Raw genomic sequence first — 22,540 nt, 5'->3', positions numbered from 1 at the left:
TAAAGGTATACTTCACTGAAACTGTAAAAGGACCTACTTAGTATGCCTTTCCTACTTAGAAAACTTTCATCTATCAGATATAATGTCTTTCTCTTCCCTACTAGGTAAACCCCAAAATTACTATTTAATTCCCTTTTTAATACACTCTATGCAAATCACATCTTTTTTTTTTTTTTTTTTTGGCCATGCCACGCAGCATGCAGGATCTTAGTTCCCTGACCAGGGATCAAACCTGTGCCCCCTGCCCTGGAAGCATGGAGTTTTAACCACTGGACCACCAGGGGAGTCCCTCACATCATTTTTTAAGATAGTCAATTTACCTCTTTCTTTGTTACACCCTAACCAGTATATGGTGAGATAACAATAAGCAATTACAATGAGAATGTAGAATGCTAGGCAAACAACCAGTACATGGTGTTACACCCTAACCAGTACATGGTGAGATAACAATAAGCAATTACAATGAGAATGTAGAATGCTAGGCAAACAAGTAGAGGGCTGGCTTCCCTAGAGAGGTTATCACCTCTATGGAGACCTGAAAGATACGTATGAGCTAACAAAACCAAGGGGGAAGGAAGCAGGGAGCTAGGGAAGGCATTCCAGACAGAGGAAAGCTTCTGTACTCAGGCCTAGATTTAACAAACGTGGCATCCTGAGGGAGAAATCCAAGTAACTGTTTATGACTAGCAGCACATTGAGGGCAAAAGGAGAAAGTGACAGAGGATGAAGAAGTAAACATGCCAGATCATGATCCTGAAAGCCAAATTAAGAAGTTCAGGGACTTCCCTGGTGGCACAGTGGTTAAGAATCCGCCTGCCAATGCAAGGGACACGGGTTCGAGCCCTGGTCCGGGAAGATCCCACATGCCGCGGAGTAACTAAGCCTGTGCGCCACAACTACTGAGCCTGCGCTCTAGAGCCCGCAAGCCACAACTACTGAGCCCACGTGCCACAACTACTGAAGCCTGCGCGCCTAGAGCCCATGCTCCGCGACAAGAGAAGCCACCGCGCAATGAGAAGCCCACACACCGCAACCAGGAGTAGCTCCCTCTCGCTGCAACTAGAGAAAGCCCGTGCACAGCAACGAAGACCCAACGCAGCCAAAAATAAATTAATTAAATAAATAAAATTAAAAAAAAAAAGTTCAGATTTTATCCTGAAGGCAATGAAAAGTCACAAAAAAAATGTTTTGGGACTTCCCTGGTGGTCCAGTGGTTAGGACTCTGCACTTCCACTGCAGGGGCGCACAGGTTTGATCCCTGGTAAGGGAACTAAGATCCCACAAGCCACACGGTGTGGCCAAAAAAAAAAAAAAAAAAAAAGTTTTTAGCAGGGGAGTTACAGGTTTAAATGTGTTAGACATTACTCTGGCTACAGTGGGAAAAGTGGATTGGAAGGCAAGACTGGAAGAAGGGATAACCACTTAGGAGGCTATTGCGGCAATCCAGGTAAGAGATGATGCTAACCATGGAGTTGGATGTTAGCCTTGGGAATAGAGGAAAAGGCACAGATTCAAGAGATATTAAGGAGAAAGAATTCAACAGGGCTCAGTGATCAATCAGAATATGAAGCGAAAAAGAGAGGAAAAGGAATAGCCCATGTTTCTGCCAAGTTATTATTAGCAGCGCCTACTATTTACCGAATTCTTAGCACACATGCATTATCTCATTTAATCTTCCCCTAGAAAGAAGACGTAGTTTGTTTCATATTTTTGGTTTGAGGCTGGGAGAGGGAAGGTTGATAATAACTACAGTTTGGCATATGCTCAGTCTGAGTTACCTGTGGGAGCATACAAATGAACATGTCATGAAGGTATATGATATACAAGTCGGTTATCAGGAAAGAGCTTTGGGTTGGAGATATAAGAATTATCAGCATACAGACAGTAACTGGGAGAAATATTTTTTAAAGTAAAATATCTCCTTTATTCATGCCAATATTTATTTAATACCTATACAACTATAGCTTTGGGACTAGTGTTAGGGGAAAAAAAATTGAGTAAAATTCAGTGAAACTCAGTTACTATAGGGAGGAGGTAGCTCAATATAGCAGTAAGTATATAACGGTTCAGAGGTAATACAATGAGTACGTGATTATCTCTGCTGGGGGAAGGAAGGAAAGAAGACTTTACAACATGTACCACCTAAATCTTGAAGTAGGTTAGCAAAGAGTTTAGGGGGAGGAGGACACGGAGAACAGTGAAGACACTACAGGCGGAAGAAACAAACTCAAAGACAAAAGAAAAAATTTTTTAAAAGATACCCTGCTTCAGAACAGAAAAATTAAATATTATTCATGTCAGTCTCCCAAACTAATTCTTAAATTTAATAAATAGAGCAGATATATTAAAAAAAATTTTTAAAGACACATAGGGGAAATTCATTCTACTAAATACTATATCGTATTATGAAAGTAACATTATAAAATTAAATGGTATGGCTACAAAAATCCGATAAAAGATGGAAGGATTGTTATTAAAAGTCAAGAGTCCAGATATAATTCCTTTTTAAAAAAAATTTATTTATTTAATTAATTTATTTTTGGCTGTGTTGGGTCTTCGTTGCTGCACGCGGGCTTTCTCTAGCTGTGGCGAGAGGGGGCTACACTTCGTTGCAGTGCGCGGGCTTCTCACTGCGGTGGCTTCTCTTGTTGTAGAGCACGGGCTCTAGGCGCGCGGGCTTCAGTAGTTGTGGCTCACGGGCTCTAGAGCGCAGGCTCAGTAGTAGTGGCGCACGGGCTTAGTTGCTCCGCAGCATGTGGGATCTTCCCAGACCAGGGATCGAACCCGTGTCCCCTGCATTGGCAGGTGGATACTCAACCACTGTGCCACCAGGGAAGCCCCAGATATAATTCTAATGACGTTTGGCTTACTCATAGACTGGCATGATAAATATAAAAAAAAAAAAATTCCATCTCTTCTTTAATTCCTAATAAAACTACTACTAAAGGCATTTAATAATGTGATCTGCTAAGATTTAATGTTTGACCTGACAAACTAAGATTATTCCCAAGACTTAGAATGTGAGTTTGCATATAAAAAGCTGAATAGAAGGAAGACAAAGATGGTAGCTCTCTTCTAACTGCTTTGCATATCAAAAGACATGCATAACCATAGATAATCAAGAAGAAAAGGGGAGATTTTAAGAGAAGGAAAATCCTCAGATAGTATTAAAAAAAATGCACCTACATTGATAATATTTATTTAGCCTCTATTGTGTACAGATACTATGCCTACTTTAATAAAGAAAAAAACATTCCATAACTTAAGCCCACTTTTTCTATGAAGTCCAGTGCTCGGTCCTCTTTACTCTCCCCTTCAAAGCAACTAAAGTCAACAGGTGCACAAACTGACACTGGTAAGTACTAAATGCTGATTTGTCCTGGGTTTTGTTTGTTTTATACGTTAGTCTTTTTTCATTAACTAAAGTGTAGCATCCATGTAGAAAAGCAGCCACTTCTTTCCTATTCTTTTCGCCATCTCCATCACGGCAGCCCCCCATCCTAGCACAGCCACTTGAAAAATAAAGGCTCTGGCACAGGAACAAAAAATTGTTGGTTTAATTTCTGACCTTTAACAACGGACAACGTAAGAAAATTAAACCACGCTTATTATCAAAACACAAACACATGATGTTTACATTTCTTAAGGCGTTTAAGGATTCTTTCATTGAAAACTGAAGGATGAAAGTTAAAATGAGTTAAAAGGAGAGCTGGGCGTTTGATAGAAAAACAGGTATGGAAATAATAAAAACAGAATGAAAAGGCTGCTGTTGAGATGAAAAGGTAACATTTTTTTTTTTAAGTGGGGGAAGAGAGGCAGCTGCAAATCAGTTTTTTCTGAGAAGCCAGGTTCATGTCCAGGATTATTTTTCCTCTGAGCTCAACCAATCCCCACCTTTTCTGAGTTATCCAGTTTCCAGGCAAGCAGCGCTTCTTGATTGGCTTAAAGATGTCGAGTAGAAAAACCAGCCAATCCTACCTTCAAGTCAGAACCGTGCTATGGAGACATTACAACCACTGCATGGCGAGAATGTGTACAAACCTGTCCGTGCCACAAATATCAGATCCTAGTTCTAAAGACTGTTGCCGAAAAGAAGATTCTTTAAAGCCAACAGTGAGCGCGATCGGGCGTTTACACTTTTTTTTTTATAAATTACTCTAGCTTTCTTTCGGAGAGAAAAAAACAAAAACAAAAAACACCACGTTTTAACCAAGAGCTTAAGAAATAAACTGCCCCAGGTCGAGTGACTCACTCTACCCAAGACGGATTTCCACACGGACCTCTAGGAGAGGGTCCGGATCACGGTAGGGCTCTAGGAGGGACCCAGCGAAGATCAAAGTTGCCGTGGGGGAGGGGGTGTGGACGACGATCCAAGCGGCACAGACACCGGGAACCGGGAATGCCTCCCCGCAGTATCCAAACTCGGAACGTGCGGAGAGGCTGTGTTTGGATTGGAAGTGAGTAAATAAACAGCTCTGCTAGGACTACGTGCTCGGGAGAGTGGCCCGAAGTTCCAAGAAGGATCCGCCTGGGAAAAGCCGAAGGCGCTCGGAGGGCCTCGAGGTCAAGTCCGGGCGGGAACTGACAGGGAAGCTACTGGGGGCGAGAGGGGTGTGTCAAGGGCCTGAAGGTCCGCCAGGGACTGGGGGGCCGGGAAAGCGGCCGCGGCCCCCGCCTTCGCCCGACCTCGGGCGACGCGCCATGGCCCGCCTCTCACCGACGCCTCACTTCCTTTCCGTCCGGGCGACCGGGCCCGCGGGCCGGACTGCCCGCGCCGGCCCCCCACGTTCGGGGATTGGGGTTTCGGTGGCAGCGCCTCCCGCCGCTTACCTTAGGCTCTCCGCTCGGATTCGGGGACTCCGAGATTCCTTCCCTCCCGGACCCTCAGCCCGGCCCCGCCGCCCCGCCTCTCACCCACCGCCTTTACCTGCTCCGGGAACGGGCGGAGGGCGTCGAGGCCGAGGCCGCGTCGTCGAGTGTGAGACGCAGCACCGCGATTCCGCAGCCCTTTCCCGCCGCCGCCACTGGGCTCTCCGGCACGGCGCAGGGCTGGCGAGCAGCGGCGGCCGCGGGGGTAGACGCGCGGCGGTCGCCCGGCGGAGAGACACTGCCGCTCTCCGTCCGGCCGGGGAAGAGCAGCCTCGCAGCAACCAGCCGCGAGAGGGCGGGTGGGCGGCCGAATGGGGAGGGGTCTCGGGGAGTAGGGAATGGCTGCCACGTCGCCCAGGTGGATCGCTGCTCTCCGCCTCCGCCACCCACGCCGGCTCACGGCCACGGCCTCTGGCTCGTCCCCGAGCTCCGCTGGGGCGCGTCGGCCCGCCCCACAGGGCCGCCCCCGGCGACCCCTGCCCGCGGGCGCTCCCGCCTCTCCCGCTCCCCACTGAGAGCGGGTCCCGGCCTGGCCGGTTCTGCCGCATCTGAGCCGCCCACCGCCCCCGAAAAAAGCTCGCCCGAAAGCCTGACGTGTTTCCCCCTCTCCTTGTCGTGGGGTCACACGGAGAAGCAAGCCCTTTTCAATGCGTCGGGTTTTCGGGGAAGGCGGGAGCCGTTTTGAGCTGGTGAACGTAGCAATAAGGGGTGCGTAATTTCGGCTGAAACAAGCTGCGCGGTAACCGTGTTAGACACAGCCGTGTATAAGCCTCTTCACTCTCTCCCAATCTTCAAAAGCAAAACAGAAACACTAGATCGTACTCGCTGGTTGAGGCAGGGGAGGAAATGGGAGCCGGGGCGGGCCCGCCAGCTCGCGGGTCCCAGCAGCAAGTTGGGAGGGACCGCGGGGCGAGCCAGGCGGCCTCGGCTTAGCCTGAGCTGTTGACTCGAGGCGTGTAAGGCCACGGCGGCGGCGGGCGCGCGAACCCCGCCTCCGCGCGCGCCGCGCTGTCCGCGGGAGGTTTCCGGGCGCGCGGCCCGCTGCTCCTCTGCGCGCTCGGGCGTCGGACACGGCGCGGCCGCCTCGGAGCCGGGAGACAAAGGGGTCGGCGACAGCCGCGGCCGCAGCCAGGACCGAGGCTGCCTGGTCCCAACCGGCGCCGCCGACATGCGGTCAGAACACGCTGGCGGAAGCACCAAAAAACGAGACCACGTTTGCAACCGTGGTAGAACCGCAGGCTCTGACCTTTGCCCCGCTTAGAGCTTCAGTTTTCAGGTGCCAAGAAAAAGCAACGAGGTTTTCTGCTCTTTTGCATTCACTGTGTTATTAGACCGTCCCCAAAACCTGCTCCATTTTTTTGTCCTCCTAAACTCTGCCTTCCTTTGTTTGCTTCTTCTGTGTTCTGACGTGAAATGTTCAGTGTTTTCAGGCACACGAATTTTTCACCCTTGCTTTCTGGGGGTGGTGATTATGCTTATTTTTTTCCTCCCTCTGTTCCCCTCCCTTTGCAATTACTTTTTGTTCCACCATCAGTGTTTTTCGTAGAGAAACGAAGTAGTCCCCTGAGAAAGTATTCCTTTGCATCGAAGAGACAGACTGTCAGTGTTGTTTTAGTAATTGCTATAAACTGAGTGGAAATTTGGGGAAAATGCAAGTGAATTTGTATCTTCATTTAGGTCTAGCTGGAACACTAACTCACGAAAACATTCTAGTGGTTTTTTTAGAAACCCGAAATATTTAAGCAGAGACCTCGGGTTTGGTACATGTTCTAATGAAACCAACAACACGGGAGAAAAAGGTCTGTTTTTTTTTTCCTTTTGTATGATTTTTGTATTTTTAAAAGTCCCTTGAGCCCCTGTTAAGAAATTAAAATACAAACACCCCTATCAATGCTTTTATTAATTTTGAAGCAGCAGAGGTTTAACAAAGTACCCAGAATCTCAAGATATAAATAACTATTGCTGAGACCCTGACATTATCTCTGCCTCTGAACAGCCATTAAAAGAGACTAATAACAGTGATACATGCCACTTTAGTAATGAAAGAATCCTAGTAATTATAAACTTCAAAGAAATCTAGCAAGTTAATATTAATTTCATTCATATGAAATATGAACATGATAATAAAATGATTATCATGCTGATAATATTATCAGCATGATAATAAAAACTGGCATTTAAATTCTTGATTTTTCCTGTGAACATTGTTAAGGATTCATCACATCTTAGGTCTGAACAAAAAGAAATAAAGTATTCTTAACACTGGAAAATATATTTCAAGCCAGCAAGACATCACCCAGGCTGAATATTTAAAGAAAAAATTGTGTTTGCTTACTATATCCATAAAAGAAAAACATCAATACTATAAAGTTCTAAAGTCAGACTCAAATGAAGAACAAAGCAATCTTTACTCAACATCCATAATGCCAGCCTTCTTTGTGAATATTTATAAAGATTTCCTCCTTCCTATTGGTTTAAATTCTAAGCCAATAGGAAAAGTACAACACATCTTTTAAAGGATGAGACATAAGCATTAGGTTAAAACATTGGATAAACTGATTGTTTAGCATGCTCATTCTCATTTGAGATTGGGTATCTTTTAATTTTAAAGAAGAAATTTAAGAATATCTGAATTATTGAGTATCTTGATGTACCTTAAATACCAAGGTGCTACTCCTGATCACACTCTGCTCTCTATAATCTTACAGTTGGTTATGTTACAAAATTTAATTCTCTAAAATGCCAGATGAATCTGTAGAATGGCAAAATGCTACCACTTAACACTTTAAATAAGATGAACGCTGGCATTTCTTTAGATGGAAGACTGGCCTTTAAGGAAATAATAAAATTTACATTTTTTTAAATGTCTTGGATTTTTGTAAATAAATAAAATTTTGTAATTTATTATAAACAAATCTTTGATATTTGTCTAAAGCATCTTCGGTCTATTTAACGGTTAAATTGAAACATGCTTGTTTATGTTTAGAACATAAGTATGATTTCCTCTCAGTCGAAAATAATTTATGCCACCTTTGCATTTCTATCCTTTGAATTTGACTTGGAGCATTCCACTTAATTTAATTATTTACATATTTATAATCTCCCTTAGTAGATCATCAATTCCTTGAAGATAGGTTCTGTTTCCCATTCAGTCTTGTATTCCTCATTACCAAACTCAGACCCTTGTACAAAACACTCCTTGGACACTTGATGAGTAAAAGAATGAGCATTACTCCATGACACAGCATATGGCAAATCAAAAGAAAATCTGTCTCAGGATTTTTTTCCTCTTTTACATAATGGCTGATAAATACTTGTTTTCATTCCCAATTAAACTTAGAATAACATTTTGCAAGAACGTTACTAAAAGAAAGTAAGAACCAACATATGCTGGAACTCCTGTGTTTTTCAATTTTAAATCTGGTAGAAACTGGATAGTGAGTTATATTGCTGTTATCTAAAGTAAATAATATCAGTGGGCTTATCTTTATAAAAGATTTCTTTACCACACTCAACAGGAGCTGCAAGCTTTGTGGCCTTGGGAAAATTAAGCCCTTTAAAACTCAATTTTCTCATCTCTCTAATGCATTCATTATGTCTACTTATGATTAAGTAAAATAATGAAAGCATGTAAAAGTGAAGGCTCAATAGATGGTAGTTATTAATTGCAGATATTATGGATTCAATCATGAAGAAAAAGTAATTTTCTTTGTGCAGTTATTTATCTATAAAAAGGCAGGCATAAAGTGCTGCTTTTTTTAAAAAAAAGTGAGGAAACAAATATCTCGAAGGAAGGAATAGGATACTAAGAACATCTACGGAGAGGAGAAAACTTTTAAGAATTGAAATTTGCTAAGAGAATACATCTTAAATGTTCTTCGTGTGCACACACACACACACACACACAAAAGGTAACTATGAGAAGTGATGGGATGTGTTAATTGTGATAAGCATTTCACAGTGTATACCTATATCAAATCATCATGTTGTACACTTTAAGTATGTACAATTTTGTCAATTATACTGTACCTCAAGCTGGGAGGTGAGGAGAGATGAGGGGGGAAATGGTCAATCCACTGGTGAAAAAACAATAACAAAAAAAACCCCAAATCCCTTAGTGTAGTTTCCAAATCCTGCCACTCCTACAGAAATTGACTTCAAATAGACCTCAAGCATAGATCCACTGAGAGATGCTCTTGAGAATTTTATCTTTGCTATACCCAGTTTCTCCATAAGTGAATGGCCAGACTGCCAGTGAGGCAGTCTCCAAACTTGACAGGGAAAGATAGAAATGGAATTGGCAAAAGAGAGTATTAAAAAAAAAAAAAAGCCGCCTAAGATAACTAGAACTACAGAATGGATGGCAAAGACAGCTTCCTCATGCCTGGGATAATCCTTTTGTAAATGTGATAGCAACCACAGTGCTGTGTCTTTGTGAATAATTTTTACTGGAAGCCATACTTCAGTCCAGAAGCATATTGGGGTAGCTCCAGCTTTATGTAACTGTAAGATTTCATATCATTTGCCAGTAAGGGAATGTTACATTCTATAATCATACCTGTTGACATCTTTCTGTCAGTTACATTACTCTTCAATTTGTGACAATCACACACGTCCCAATACATCCTACTTCCAATGATGCTGAGCCATTGGCTAACCTAGTCATTCATTTTCACTCATCTATGTCTTTACAAACCCGTTCAAATGCCCTTTCTCCTGTGAAGTTTTCCTAGATGCCCCAAACATAATGAAATGCTTATTCATCTACAACCATAGCAATTTGCATATCTCTCTCTTATTCAGTTGCAATGATGACTGTTTCTTGGTGTGTATCTTCACCAAAACTGAACTCTTTTCCCCTAGACAAGGAGATATATACCCAGTGACTAGAAAACATCCTCTATACATTGAAATGTAGTAGACCCCTTTTAGGGTACCTCCTAGTTCACAATTTCCCCTTTAGCTTTACTCACCCCCATTCCATAGGGTGGACTTCAGGGCATTCAAAAATGACTCCTGCCCACAGTTAATTAACCAAGGGTGGGTGTCTCAATACAATTAGCCCCTTCCTGGAAAATTTTAGAATTGAGACAAAGTCAAAAAGTAGCATTAGTAAAATCAAAAGACAAATGATAAACAAAAAAGTGCAATTCATATCAGAGACAAAGGACTGGTTCCTCTAATATACAGACACCTGGAAATCAATAAGAAAAAGACCAACAACCCAACAGAAGAAAAAAAAAATAGGCAAAGCATAAAGAAAACTTAAAAATTTATATATTTTACGTATGTCTTATGTCTTATAAGTACATTATAAGCACACTTCTGGTTTTTTATTGCAACATTAAATTCCAAAATTTGGAATCCTACAATTTAGAAGAATGATAGCACTCTCTGAGTGCTGATACTGTAAAATCTCCAGGATAAATTGCTCAGTGAAAAAAAATGTGTGTATGGTATATTGCCATTAGTGTAAAAAATTGGGAAGAGGAGAAAGGTAGATAGATAGATAGATAGATAGATGTATTTTATCACATATACATAAAATTTCTCTGGAAGGAGATGGAACAAACTGGTACCATTGGTTGCCCTTGAGAAAGGGAACTGAGTAGCCAGAGGAAAGAGGCTGGAGAGACTTTTTACTGTACCTTTTTTGAACCAAAAGTATCTATTTGCTATTTAAGAAAAAAAAATTAAGTAGGAGTGAAATATTTGGGATTCTAGAGAGATTCGTTTTCTTTGTGCAACTAAGCCTATATGGGGTTACCTCAGGAGTTGGGGGCAGCTATATTCTGCATGAAGCCTGAGGAGAAAAGGAAGCTGTCCTTGAGAGAAGACTGAAGCAGACAAGCAGAGAAGAGAGATTGGAGAGATAGAGAGAAAGTATTGTCTGGGCTCTCAACAATTTGGTTCTAGTCTTTCCTGGAGCCAGCTGCATCCCTCCCCTCGGTTTCTTTAAAACATTCCTATAGGGCTTCCCTGGTGGCACAGTGGTTGAGAATCTGCCTGCCAATGCAGGGGACACAGGTTCGAGCCCTGGTCTGGGAAGACCCCACATGCCACGGAGCAACTAGGCCCGTGAGCCACAACTACTGAGCCTGCGCCTCTGGAGCCTGTGCTCCGCAACAAGAGAGGCCGCGACAGTGAGAGGTCTGCGCACCGCAATGAAGAGTGGCCCCTGCTCGCTGCAACTAGAGAAAGCCCTCGCACAGAAACGAAGACCCAACACAGCCAAAAATAAATAAATAAATTAATTAATTAATTAACTTTAAAAAAATTCCTATATTCTTTTTTTCTTCCAGTTTTATTGAGATATAATTGACGTATAACACTGTATAAGTTTAAGGTGTACAGCATAATGACTTGATTTACACCATGAAGTGATTACCACAGTAAGTTTAATGAGCATTCATCATTTCATATAGATATAAAATAAAAGAAAAAGAAAAAAATATTTTTTTCCTTGTGATGAGAACTCAGAATTTGGCCTCGTAACAACTTTTATATGTAACATACACCAGTGTTAATTATATGAATCATGTTGTGCAATATCCCTAGTATTTGTCTTACAATTGAAAGTTTGTACTTTTTGACCACTTTCATCCAATTCTTCCTTCCCCCACCTTCTGGCTCTGATAACCACAAATCTGGTATCTTTTTCGATGAATTTGTTTGTTTTTTGAAGTATAATTGTCTTACAACACTGTTAGTTCCTGGTACACAACATAGTGGTGCAATATTTCTATACATTACAAAATGCTCACCACAATAAGTCTAGTTACCGTCTGTCACCACACAAAGATATTACAGTATTATTGACTATATTCCCCACACTTACATTTTATCCCCATGACTCACTTATTTTGTACCTGGAAGTTTGTATGTCTTAATGTCCCTCACCTATTTCACTCATTCCCCCACCCTCATCCCCTCAGGCAACCACCTACTGTTCTCTGTATCTATGATTCTGTTTCTGTTTCTCTGTTTGTTTGTTTGTTTTGTTTTTTAGATTCCACATGTAAGTGAAGTCTTTTTCTTTCTAACTTACTGCACTTAGCATAATACCCTCTAGATCCATCCACGTTGTAGGAAATGACAAGATTTCACTTTTCTTTATGGCTAACATTCCATTGTATATATATACCACATGTTGTTTATCCATTCATCTATCTATGGGTACTTCGGTTGCTTCCGTATCTTGGCTATTGTGAATAATGTTGCAATGAATATAGGGGTGCATATATCTTTTCAAATTAGTATTTTTGTTTTCTTTGGAAAAATACCCAGAAGTGGAATTACTGGATCATATGGTAATTCTATTTTTAATTTTTTGAGGAACCTCCGTACTGTTTTACATAGTGGCTGCACCAATTTACATTCCCACCAACTCTTTTCTTCGCATTCTTGCCAACATTTGTTATTTGTTCTTTTTGATAATAGTCATTCTGAGGTGATATCTCATTGTGGTTTTGAATTGCATTTCCCTGATGATTAGTGACGTTGAACATCTTTTCATGTGCCTGTTGGCTGTCTGAATGTCTTTGGAAAAATGTCTATTCAGGTCCTCTGCCCATTTTTTAATCAGGTTGTTTGGTTTTTTGATGTAGAGTTATATGAGTTCTTTGAATATTTTGGATAATAACCCCTTATCAGATATATTGTTTGCAAATATCTTCTCCCATTCAGTAGGTGATCTTTTTATCTTGTTGATAGTTCCCTTCACTGTGCAAAAGCTTTTTAGTTTGATATAGTACATTTGCTTATTTTTGCCTTTGTTGCCCTTGCCTGAGGAGACAGATCCAAAAAATATATTGCTAAGACGATGTCAAATATACTGCTTATGTTTTCTTCTGGGAGTTTTACGGTTTCAGGTGTTAAATTTAAGTATTTAATCCATTTTGAGTTGTTTTTTTTTTTTAATGTGGTGTGAGAAAGTAGTGCAGTTTGATTCTCTTGCATGTAGCTGTCCCATTTTCCTGACACCACTTATTGAAGAGGCTGTCTTTTCCCCATTATATATTCTTGCCTCCTTTGTCATAGATTAATTGATCATCTAAGTGTGGGCTCATTTCTGGGCTCTCTATTCTGTTCCATTGATCTACATATCTGTTTTTATGCCAGTATACTGTTTTGATTACTGCAGCTTTGTTGTATAGTTTGAAATCAGGGAGTGTGATACCTCCAACTTTGTAAAAAACATTACTATATTCTTATAATAAATCTCCTCTTTTTTTTAATAAATTTATTTATTTTATTTTTGGCTGTGTTGTGTCTTCATTGCTGCGCATGGGCTTTCTCTACTTGCGGTGAGCAGGGGCTACTCTTCATTGCAGTGCGCGGGCATCTCATTGTGGTGGCTTCTCTTGTTGCAGAGCACAGGCTCTAAGCGCGCGGGCTTCAGTAGTTGTGGCACATGGGCTCACTAGTTGTGGCTCACAGGCTCTAGAGCGCAGGGTCAGTAGTTGTGGAGCACGGGTTTCGTTGCTCTGCAGCATGTGGGATCTTCCCGGACCAGGGCTCAAACCCATGTCCCCTGCAATGGCAGGTGGATTCTTAACCACTGTGCCACCAGGGAAGCTCTCCTCTTTTTTTTTTCAAACAAGCCCAAATTTCTTTTTCTGTTTTTTTTTTTTTTTTGGCTGTGCTGCGTGGCTTGTGGGATCTTAGTTCCCTGACCAGGAATCAAACTCGGGCCCTTGGCAGAGAGAGCACAGAGTCCTAACCACTGGACCACCAGGGAATTCCCATAAATCTCCCCTTTTTTGGCTTAAGCTAACTTGAGTTGTTTTCTGATCGTGGCATCCAAAAGACTTTAATTATTATACTAGGTTTTCTGTAAATGCTCGTTAAAATGAAATGTGAAGTTCTTTATAATGAAATCCATTTTGGCTCTCAAAGTTTATACTTTTTTTTTTTTTAATCTCTCAAACTGAAAGAGGATAAGTGGGCAAATTCAAGGGCATTCTGAAACACATTCACCCTAAGCTAAGGTGTTGTTTGCTGATGGAAAATATAAATGAGGCCTGGAGCCAAGTAATACATCCCACCTACTAGACTTTCCTCTCAGTTCCCTGCCTGAGAACTAAGACTTCTCAATTAGTGTTTATAGCCCGCCTGACAGATAAGTTCTTGACTTTTTCTGATTAGTATGGAGTTTGAGGATTGTGGGACGTTTTTATTAGTTTGGTTTAGGCTGGTTTGCATGTTGATAAGAAAGGCATTAGGGGACAGTGCAAGAGCACCAATCCTAGGGTGAAGAGACCATGGGTGATAATTATTTGAGTATATTCAAATATGAGTTTCCAAGACCTAGGGCTAGTTAATACATTGAGGCTTACCCTTTCAGAAAGCAGTGGCCATTTCTTTGTTCATGTTTTCAAATCTATAGATAGAACTATCATTTTACTATATTTTTTAAATCATTTTTCCTAGTACTGAGAAAATAGGAAATACCTCAGAAAATTCATAGAAGGCCCAGAATGGCATTTGTAGAGCAACTCCTAGAGTTAAACAGCTTGCAAATGAGGCTAAATATAGTTTGTATGAGCCTGGTATCATAATGCAAATTCCAAGGATTGCAGCATAGAAGCTTCACAGATGTTTATATACCTTTGAATTTAAACAGGTGAATATAAGATGAATAAGGTGAATTTAAACAGGATGATGAAATTATCTCTGACATAAAATGTCAGAATAATTGCATGTAACTACTAAGGTGTAGAAGAACACAGTTTATTTCTATCATTAAAATCCCACTGAAAAATTAAATACCATTATTTAAATACCAGGAGCTACTCTTCTTCATTCAGCCAATATTTCTTGAGAATTTATTATTAGGGATATTGTAAAAGTATAAGACATGGGCCCTGTCCTTAAGGAGTTTTGTAATTTTTCTGAGATAAGACATACAGATATAAAGCATCATCATTGTTATTTTCACTACGAGGAATAGGATGGTGACATGGAAAATAATATGGGCTTTTATCTTATTTTATTTTTTATTATTAAAGAGCAACTTTGAAAACCTGTAGTTGAAATCACTGCAGGAATTGAAGGGAAGGTCGTGATCCCAGGCATCCTGGTTCCTCTGTGGTTCCTCACCCCATCCTGTCCCCAGCGTGACTCGGAGAGGGGATCCCCAGCACCTTGCTAGGGTCTGACATGTGGAAGGCCCTCAGTAAACATCCACTGGCAATATGGGCTTTTTTTTTTTTTTTATGGCTGCATTGGGTCTTCATTGCAGTGCGTAGGCTTCTCATTGCAGTGGCTTCTCTTGTTGTGGATCATGGGCTCCAGGTGTGTGGGCTTCAGTAGTTGTGGTGTGTAGGCTCAGTAGTTGTGGTTCGCATGCTCTAGAGCACAGGCTCAGTAGTTGTGGCGCATGGGCTTAGTTGCTCCGCGGCATGTGGAATCTTCCCGGACCAGGGATCAAACTCGTGTCCCCTGCATTCGCAGGCGGGTTCTTAACCACTGTGCCACCAGGGAAGTCCCACTGGCAATATGGGCTTTTAAACTTGGTTCCCATTTTCAGTTCTGCCATGTCATTAACGTATGAGCTCTGCAAAGGTAACTGACTGCTCCCAGCCTCAGTTTCCTCAACTGGTAAAGTGAGGAAAGGATGCTAACCATAGAGGACCACTGTAAGAATTAAATGAGAAAATATGGATGAAAATAGCTAAGTAAATGCTTAATATATATCAGGTGCTTGATAAATATTAGTTTATTCTTTAACTGAACCGAAAGGATTATATATTTTTCTCATTTTGATTCATTTATAAATAATAATGCTTTAGTTATATTATCAGCGAATTTTTAAATTGAAGTTAGCATAAATAAATGAAAAAAAAACTTTAACCAAAAAAGGAAAAAATTTTGAACTATAAATAAATTTTTAAAAATAAAAAATAAAATTGAAGTTAGCTAAAAACTTCGATCATTTTTTTTTTTAATTTATTTATTTTATTTATTTATTTTTGGCTACGTTGGGTCTTCGTTGCTGCGCTCGGGCTTTCTCTAGCTGCGGCGAGCAGGGGCTACTCTTCATGGCGGTGCGCGGGCTTCTCATTGAGGTGGCTTCTCTTGTGGCAGAGCACGGGCTCTAGGCACGCGGGCTTCAGTAGTTGTGGCATGTGGGCTCAGTAGTTGTGGCTCGTGGGCTCTAGAGTGCAGGCTCAGTAGTTGTGGCACACGGGCTTAGTTGCTCCGCGGCATGTGGGATCTTCCCGGACCAGGGCTCGAACCCGTGTCCCCTGCATTGGCAGGTGGATTCTTAACCACTGCGCCACCAGGGAAGCCCAAAAGTTGGATCATTTTGAGAATGAAAACTTAATCGCTTTAAAACTTAAACTCAAAGAGATATCCAGAGTTTTAATCAAGTAAACTAGATAAGGGAAAAAAATTAAATATTGTTTTCCTGGAAAAACATTATCATTCCTAGAAAAAATGTTGTCATTCCAACTTGCTCTCTGAATGTAATATCACCTAACATAAGTGCTTTTGTCACATGTAAAACAGTTCCAGATTTTACTTTAGGTCCCATATAGATGTGAGTGTTTCAAAATATGTCCTACATTGGACATTTGTTCATGGTAGGGCATAGGAATTTCTCATTATTTGCTTTGATGGACTGCTGAAAATACCTGTTCCAAATCAGGATGGTTTGTAGGATGATGTCAAGGAGTTTCCTCATTTTCTTTTGGCTGATTCCAAAATACAGAGGAATTTGCAGCTACATGGAACATAGAAAAGAGAAGTTAAATAACAGTAATTTGTCAGAGATTGACCAGCATTGATCAGAGGAGCCCTGCTCAGTACACAAATTCTCCAGTCTCCTTCCGTTTAATTCAGTAAATATATTCTCCTTTTCTGTTTGGTTTTGTTTGGGTTTTTTTGGCTGCACCTCGGGGCTTGTGGGATCTTAGTTCCCGACCAGGGACTGAACCCGCCCCCTCGGCACTGAGAGCTTGGAGTCCTAACCATTGGACCGCCAGGGAATTCCCAGTAAATATATATTCCTGTGATTTATGTTGGGGTCTTCAGGGAGCCCAGTAAATAGCATTGGTCTTCTCTGTCTAAATTGAGAATAAAGGGCAAGTGTAAGGTAAATGATGGATCAAGTATCTCCTGAACTGATAAGGACCAACTGGAGGCTGTAGCTTATGAGAACCAAACTGATCTGTCACCTGAACAACTCAGTTAAGTAGACTTCCCCACCCTATTCCACAGGCAGCACAGGGCCACACTGGGTCTTGCATGGGGCCATAGGCACTTCTGCCTTTATGGGTCCCTTCTTCCATAAAAAAATATTTAAAGACATATTTTATGACTGCACTGATATAAATAAAATATATTAATACCGTATATTAAAACATTTTCTTTAGCCTACAAGTTCGTTTTTTTCTTCTCATTTTAAATTGAATGAAAACATGTTCAAGGCCCCTGAAAGTATCCTGACCCCTAGACACTGGGCCCACTGTGCCTAATGGAGAAATTAGCCCTGGGTAACACACTGGACCAAGTAAGTCATAAATCCTTGGTATGTACTCTCTGAGCAGCCTTACTGTCCAGAGAGAAGAGAGGAAATCAGGCAACCATGCCTAAGTTGTTCTTCCTGAATTTACCAATCAGATGTCACTCTCTCTACTCTGGGATGGGTAAAGGAATAGGGAGAAGCTAGGAGTTACACCATTCTAGCTCAGTCCACATAAAAGAAAATATCAGTAGAGAAAAAGCAACCCTCTCTTAGCAAGCCTGTCCTTACTACTGAAATGGTTACATTCACTTACCATAATTCGATAATCCTGGCCTTTAAGATTACCCATCTAACTCTTCTTGCTCCAGATTTCAGTTTACCAGAAAACTTTCTGATTATAACTATATGGCCTCCCATATCTTCCTACCAAGAAAGAGTGTATCAAGCAGCTGATAAGACATACAACCTGCTCTCTGGTTACATTTATCATTGTAAATTAATAAATTAGCATCCTGATTTACATATTATTCGCACAAGAAACTGGTTGGCATGAGAATTCATGGATTTGTTTAATGCATTCATGCAACTGACTTGACCATGTTATTAAACCAGAAAAGTTGAGGTTGAAAACCTGAATCACTGACAGCTTAATCTAAGGTACTAAAACCCTAGAGCACTCCACCTCCGTAGTCAGCAAGTTTTTGTCAGCGGCAGTTCCATTTTCCCATTCTCTAATCACAGCGTCCCTCACACTACTTCTAATAATAGTGTACCCTTAAATTACATTGGGGGGGCCTGTGGGGGGAGAAATACTCTGGCAAAAGTTTTCCACAACTACTGCTTCCCTCCAGTTCTATCCAGGGAATTAAGAATACCACCTGCTTTTCTCCATGAATTATAATTAGGGGGAAATTAATTATCATTAGTTAGTTCTGTATAAAACAAATCATATTCTTTACAACAGATCATCCACAGGAAATTTTCATTTGGTCTTAACTACCTCCATGGCCAGACAAGATGTCATCTTGGATCAAGACAAGGAAGAACTGGTGACACAACAAAGTTTATAATGGAATATCTCAGTAGTTATATTCTTTCATTAAACATCTATTGAGAGCCAATGATGTGACAGTCAGTATGTGCCTAACATAACTGGAGACTGCAAAGCATTATCTAGCTGTGTGTCCAAGAAGAAAAGGAAACAGATTTTGGTGAATATATATATATATTAGTTTCTGACTCAGTGACTGGGATTATTATCCCCACTTTCACAGAAAATGAGGCACAGAGAGTAAGTAACTTTCCTAAGGTAGTATCTAGAAATCGTGATATAATCATGATGCAATCATGACTGAAACCCAAGCCTGTTCAGTTCATCAAACATTTACTGAGTCCTCACTCTACAGCACGCCCTGTGATGGGCATTGAGGGTGCAGCCATGGCCTTCCCTTGAAGAACTCCATCAGCTTCCTGCCAGCGGGCCAGTAAACCTACCTACATGGCCACTCATGCTTTCTGCCAGCCTTCTTGGTTCCATGGGAGCAGCATAACTTCTCCTAACTAAGGCTACTTATTCCCTGTGCTCTAGATCTCACTCCTCACCTTTATTTATTTATTTATTTATAATTTTAATTTATTTTTTCTTTTGGCTACGTTGCAAGGCTTGCAGGATCTTAGTTCCCAGACCAGGGATTGAACCCGTGCTCCCTGCAGTGGAAGCAAGGAGTCCTGGGAAGTCCGAGGAGACAATTTTTGCAAATCATATATCTGATAAGGGACTTGTAGCTAGAATGTACAAAGAACTATTGCAACTCAATAATAAAAAGACAACCCAATTTAAAAATGGGCAAAGGATCTAAGCAGACACTTCTCCAAAAATGGCCAATAAGCATATGAAAAGGTTCAACAACATTAACTATCAGCGGAATTGTATGTTTCTCATGCTCTGACATTTTGGGACCTTGCTGACCTGAAGCTCCTGCCCCTTCCCTGCCGGGGTTAGCCAATTTTTATAGACAGTAAAACGACTTGCCTGCAGGCATGCCTTTCATAGACAAACCAACCAATCTACAGCCCAAATCCTCAATCACATACTTTATCAGACTCTTATACTCCAGGCTACTATTTCCCTATCCTACTCCCCCGGGCCAAGTACCAGACAACTAGGAGCAGTCCCTTTGCCCCAGGGCTTATGGAAATTATTCAACCTAGCCAATCCTAAACCATACCCAGCCTCTCTTGTTGCTTACCACAGAAATCACAATAAAATTCATACCCACATTCCCCTCCCCTCCAGACTGAACTTGGTGGTTTCCTCTGCCATGGCATGGCGTGCCCCCTCCTCTTGGGATCTCTGAGCATAACAGCCGTCTTTTCAATGGCAATCTGATCTGTTGACCTTGTCATACCTGAATAATAACAAAATCTATTATTTTATTTTACTTTTTTGTCCGCAGCATGCAGCATGTGGGATCCCGGACTCCCCAACCAGGGATCAAACTCGTTCCCGCTGCAGTGGAAGCACGGAGCCTTAACCACTGGACCGCCATGGAAGTCCCAAAATCTACATTTTAAAACAAAAATGCGAATTAAAAACAAAATGAAATGCCTTGTCACACCCAGTAGGATGGCTGTTATCAAAAAAGATGGACAACAACATGTATTGGCAAAGATGTGAAGAAATTGGAACCCTCATACATTGCTAGTAGGAATGTAAAATGGTGCAACTGAATGGAAAACAGCCTGGAAGTTCCTCAAAAATTTAAACATATAGTTATCACGTGACCCAGAAATTCCACTCCTAGGTATATACCCAAGAGAAATGAAAACATGTCCACACAAAATCTTGTACATGAATGTTTACAGCAACATTATTCACAATAGCCAAAGAGTAGAAACAACCCAAATGTCTATCAATTAATAGATAGATAGATAAAATGTGTATATCCATGCAATCGAATATTATTCATCCATAAAAAGGAATGAAGAATTGGGAGTTCCCTAGTGGTCTAGTGGTTAGGATTTGGTACTTTCACTGCTGTGGCCCAGGTTCAGTCTCTGGTCAGGGAACTGAGATCCTGCAAGCCGCACAGCAAGGCCAAAAAATAAGTAAATAAAATGTTTGTTAAAAAAAACACGGAATGAACTATTGATATACTGCAAAATAGATGAAACTTGAAAACATAATTTCAAGAAACCAGTCACAAAGTACCACATTTCCATTTACATGAAAGGCCCAGAATAAGTAAATGTATAGAGAGAAAAAGTAGATTAGTGGTTGCCTAGGGACAGGGAGGATGAGTAACAACTAAAGTTTTCTTTTTGGGGTAATGAAAATGTTCTAAAACTGATTGTAGAGATAAACGCACAATTCTGTGAATATACTAAAAGCCATTGAGTTGAACACTTTAAATGGGTGATTTGTATGGTTTATGAATTATATTTCAATAAAGCTTTAAAAAAGAGAACTTTTGGGAATTCCCTGGCGGTCCAGTGGTTAGGACTTTACGCTTCCACTGCAGGGGGCACGGGTTCGATCCCTGGTTGGGGAACTAAGATCCTGCTAGCCGCACAGCGTGACCAAAAAATTAAAAAATGAAAACAAATTTAAATTTAAAAATAAATAAAAAAGAAAGCTTTTCAATGGCTTCCCACTGCCTTAAAAATAAAAACTAAACCACTAAGATTAATAGGGAAATTAGGAATCTGGTTCCAGCTAATTTTTCCACTGTCATCATTCACCAGTCCTCTCTTCATCAGTCATTACCCTCGTCTTTTACTCTAATTCTAGCCATGCTGAATTTTTTTTTCCTTGAATATGTTTGATGGTTTTAAAATATGTCTGCAAGATCTTTGGCACTCCTCCTTTCAAAAAGTTGAAGTGTAATTCTCTCCCCTTTAAATATGGGCTAGACTTAGTGACTCACTTCTAATGAGTAGAATATGGTAAAGTGATGTTGCATGACTTCTAAGACTAGGTCATCAGGCATTGTGACCTCCTTGCTCTCTCTTGGGGAAGTTGCCATATTTCAAAAATACTCAAGCAGCCCTATGGATAGACTCATGCGGTAGTGAAACAGGAAGGAAGTGGGCAGGACACAACCTTTGAAAGAATGACATAGCCTGAGGACATGACATAAACTGATTAGAACCAAAAGGGTCCAATATGGCAGACAAGTCGACTTCCACTAGACCTTGAGCCTCAGTATACGCTCATTGTACTACATTAGCATGCTAAATGACACACCGGCAGGCGCCGTGACAGTTCCAAGGCCGACCATAGGGATCAAAAAGTGGGTGGTGGCCCAATTCCTGGAAATCCAGGCCCCTTCCTGGAATAGCTAGAATACTCCTTCCACTCATTAGCCTGTGAAATTACCCTCCCCTATAAAAACTGACAACCCCATACCCTGGTGCTTCTCTTGCCTTCTGAGGTGGCCCACACTCTGTGGAGTGTGTGTTTCTCTCTAAATCAATCCACTTCTCACCTATCACTTTATCTCTCACCGAATTCTTTTTGCAATGAGACATCAAGAACGTGAGCTTCATTAAGTCCTGAAACCAGGTGTGTGATCTCAGTTGGAAGACGTTGGGTTTTGGCCATGTTCGAGTCCCGGCCTCTTGGGTTCGAGTCCCAGTCTGGGTTTTGGCCGGGTTCAAGTCCTGGCACGTGGGTTCAAGTCCCAATCTGAGGTGCATGGTTTCAGTAGGGAACTGAGGCCTCCTGCCAACAACCATGTGAGTGAGCCATTTTGGAAGCAGATCCTCCAGCCAAATTTATTAAGCATCCAGATGACTGCAGCCCCAGCCAATATCTTGATGGTAACCTCATGAGAGACCCTGAGCCACAACTACCCAATTAAGTCACTTCCAAATTCCTGACCACAGGGACTTCCCTGGTGGTCCAGTGGTTAAGACTCTGCACTTCCACTCTTCCCTGGTCAGGGAACTAAGATCCTGCATGCCGCACGGTGCGGCCAAAAATTTAAAAAAGAAAAAGAAAAAAAATTCCTGTCCACAGAAACTGTGAGATCATTTTTAAAATTTTTTTAATTTGATATTTTTATTTTAAGCTACAAAAACAAGCAAATAAACAACAAAAAACTTGAAATAGGCTTTTCAAGTTATGTAAATTCCTCCTTTCCAAGGAAGCAGAAGTTAGATCAGTGCAAGTTACCCTCAAGGCCACATACAACCTGC

At 41.3% G+C, this 22,540-nt stretch overlaps 1 protein-coding gene across 1 annotated transcript in view; it reads right to left on the bottom strand.

Annotated features, from left to right (window-relative positions):
• The window catches only part of N4BP2 (NEDD4 binding protein 2), a 109,897-nt gene extending 104,866 nt beyond the window's left edge, over positions 1–5,031 (bottom strand). The window contains exon 1 of the mRNA XM_061192192.1: positions 4,928–5,031. The gene's annotated coding sequence lies outside the window, so the exon portion shown is untranslated. The remainder of the gene's footprint in view (positions 1–4,927) is intronic.
• Between the last annotated feature and the right edge of the window lie 17,509 nt (positions 5,032–22,540).

Source organism: Eubalaena glacialis, chromosome 5, assembly GCF_028564815.1.
Source record: "Eubalaena glacialis isolate mEubGla1 chromosome 5, mEubGla1.1.hap2.+ XY, whole genome shotgun sequence".
NCBI classification, from domain to species: Eukaryota; Metazoa; Chordata; class Mammalia; order Artiodactyla; family Balaenidae; genus Eubalaena; species Eubalaena glacialis.
This window is presented reverse-complemented; position numbering and strand designations above follow the sequence as displayed.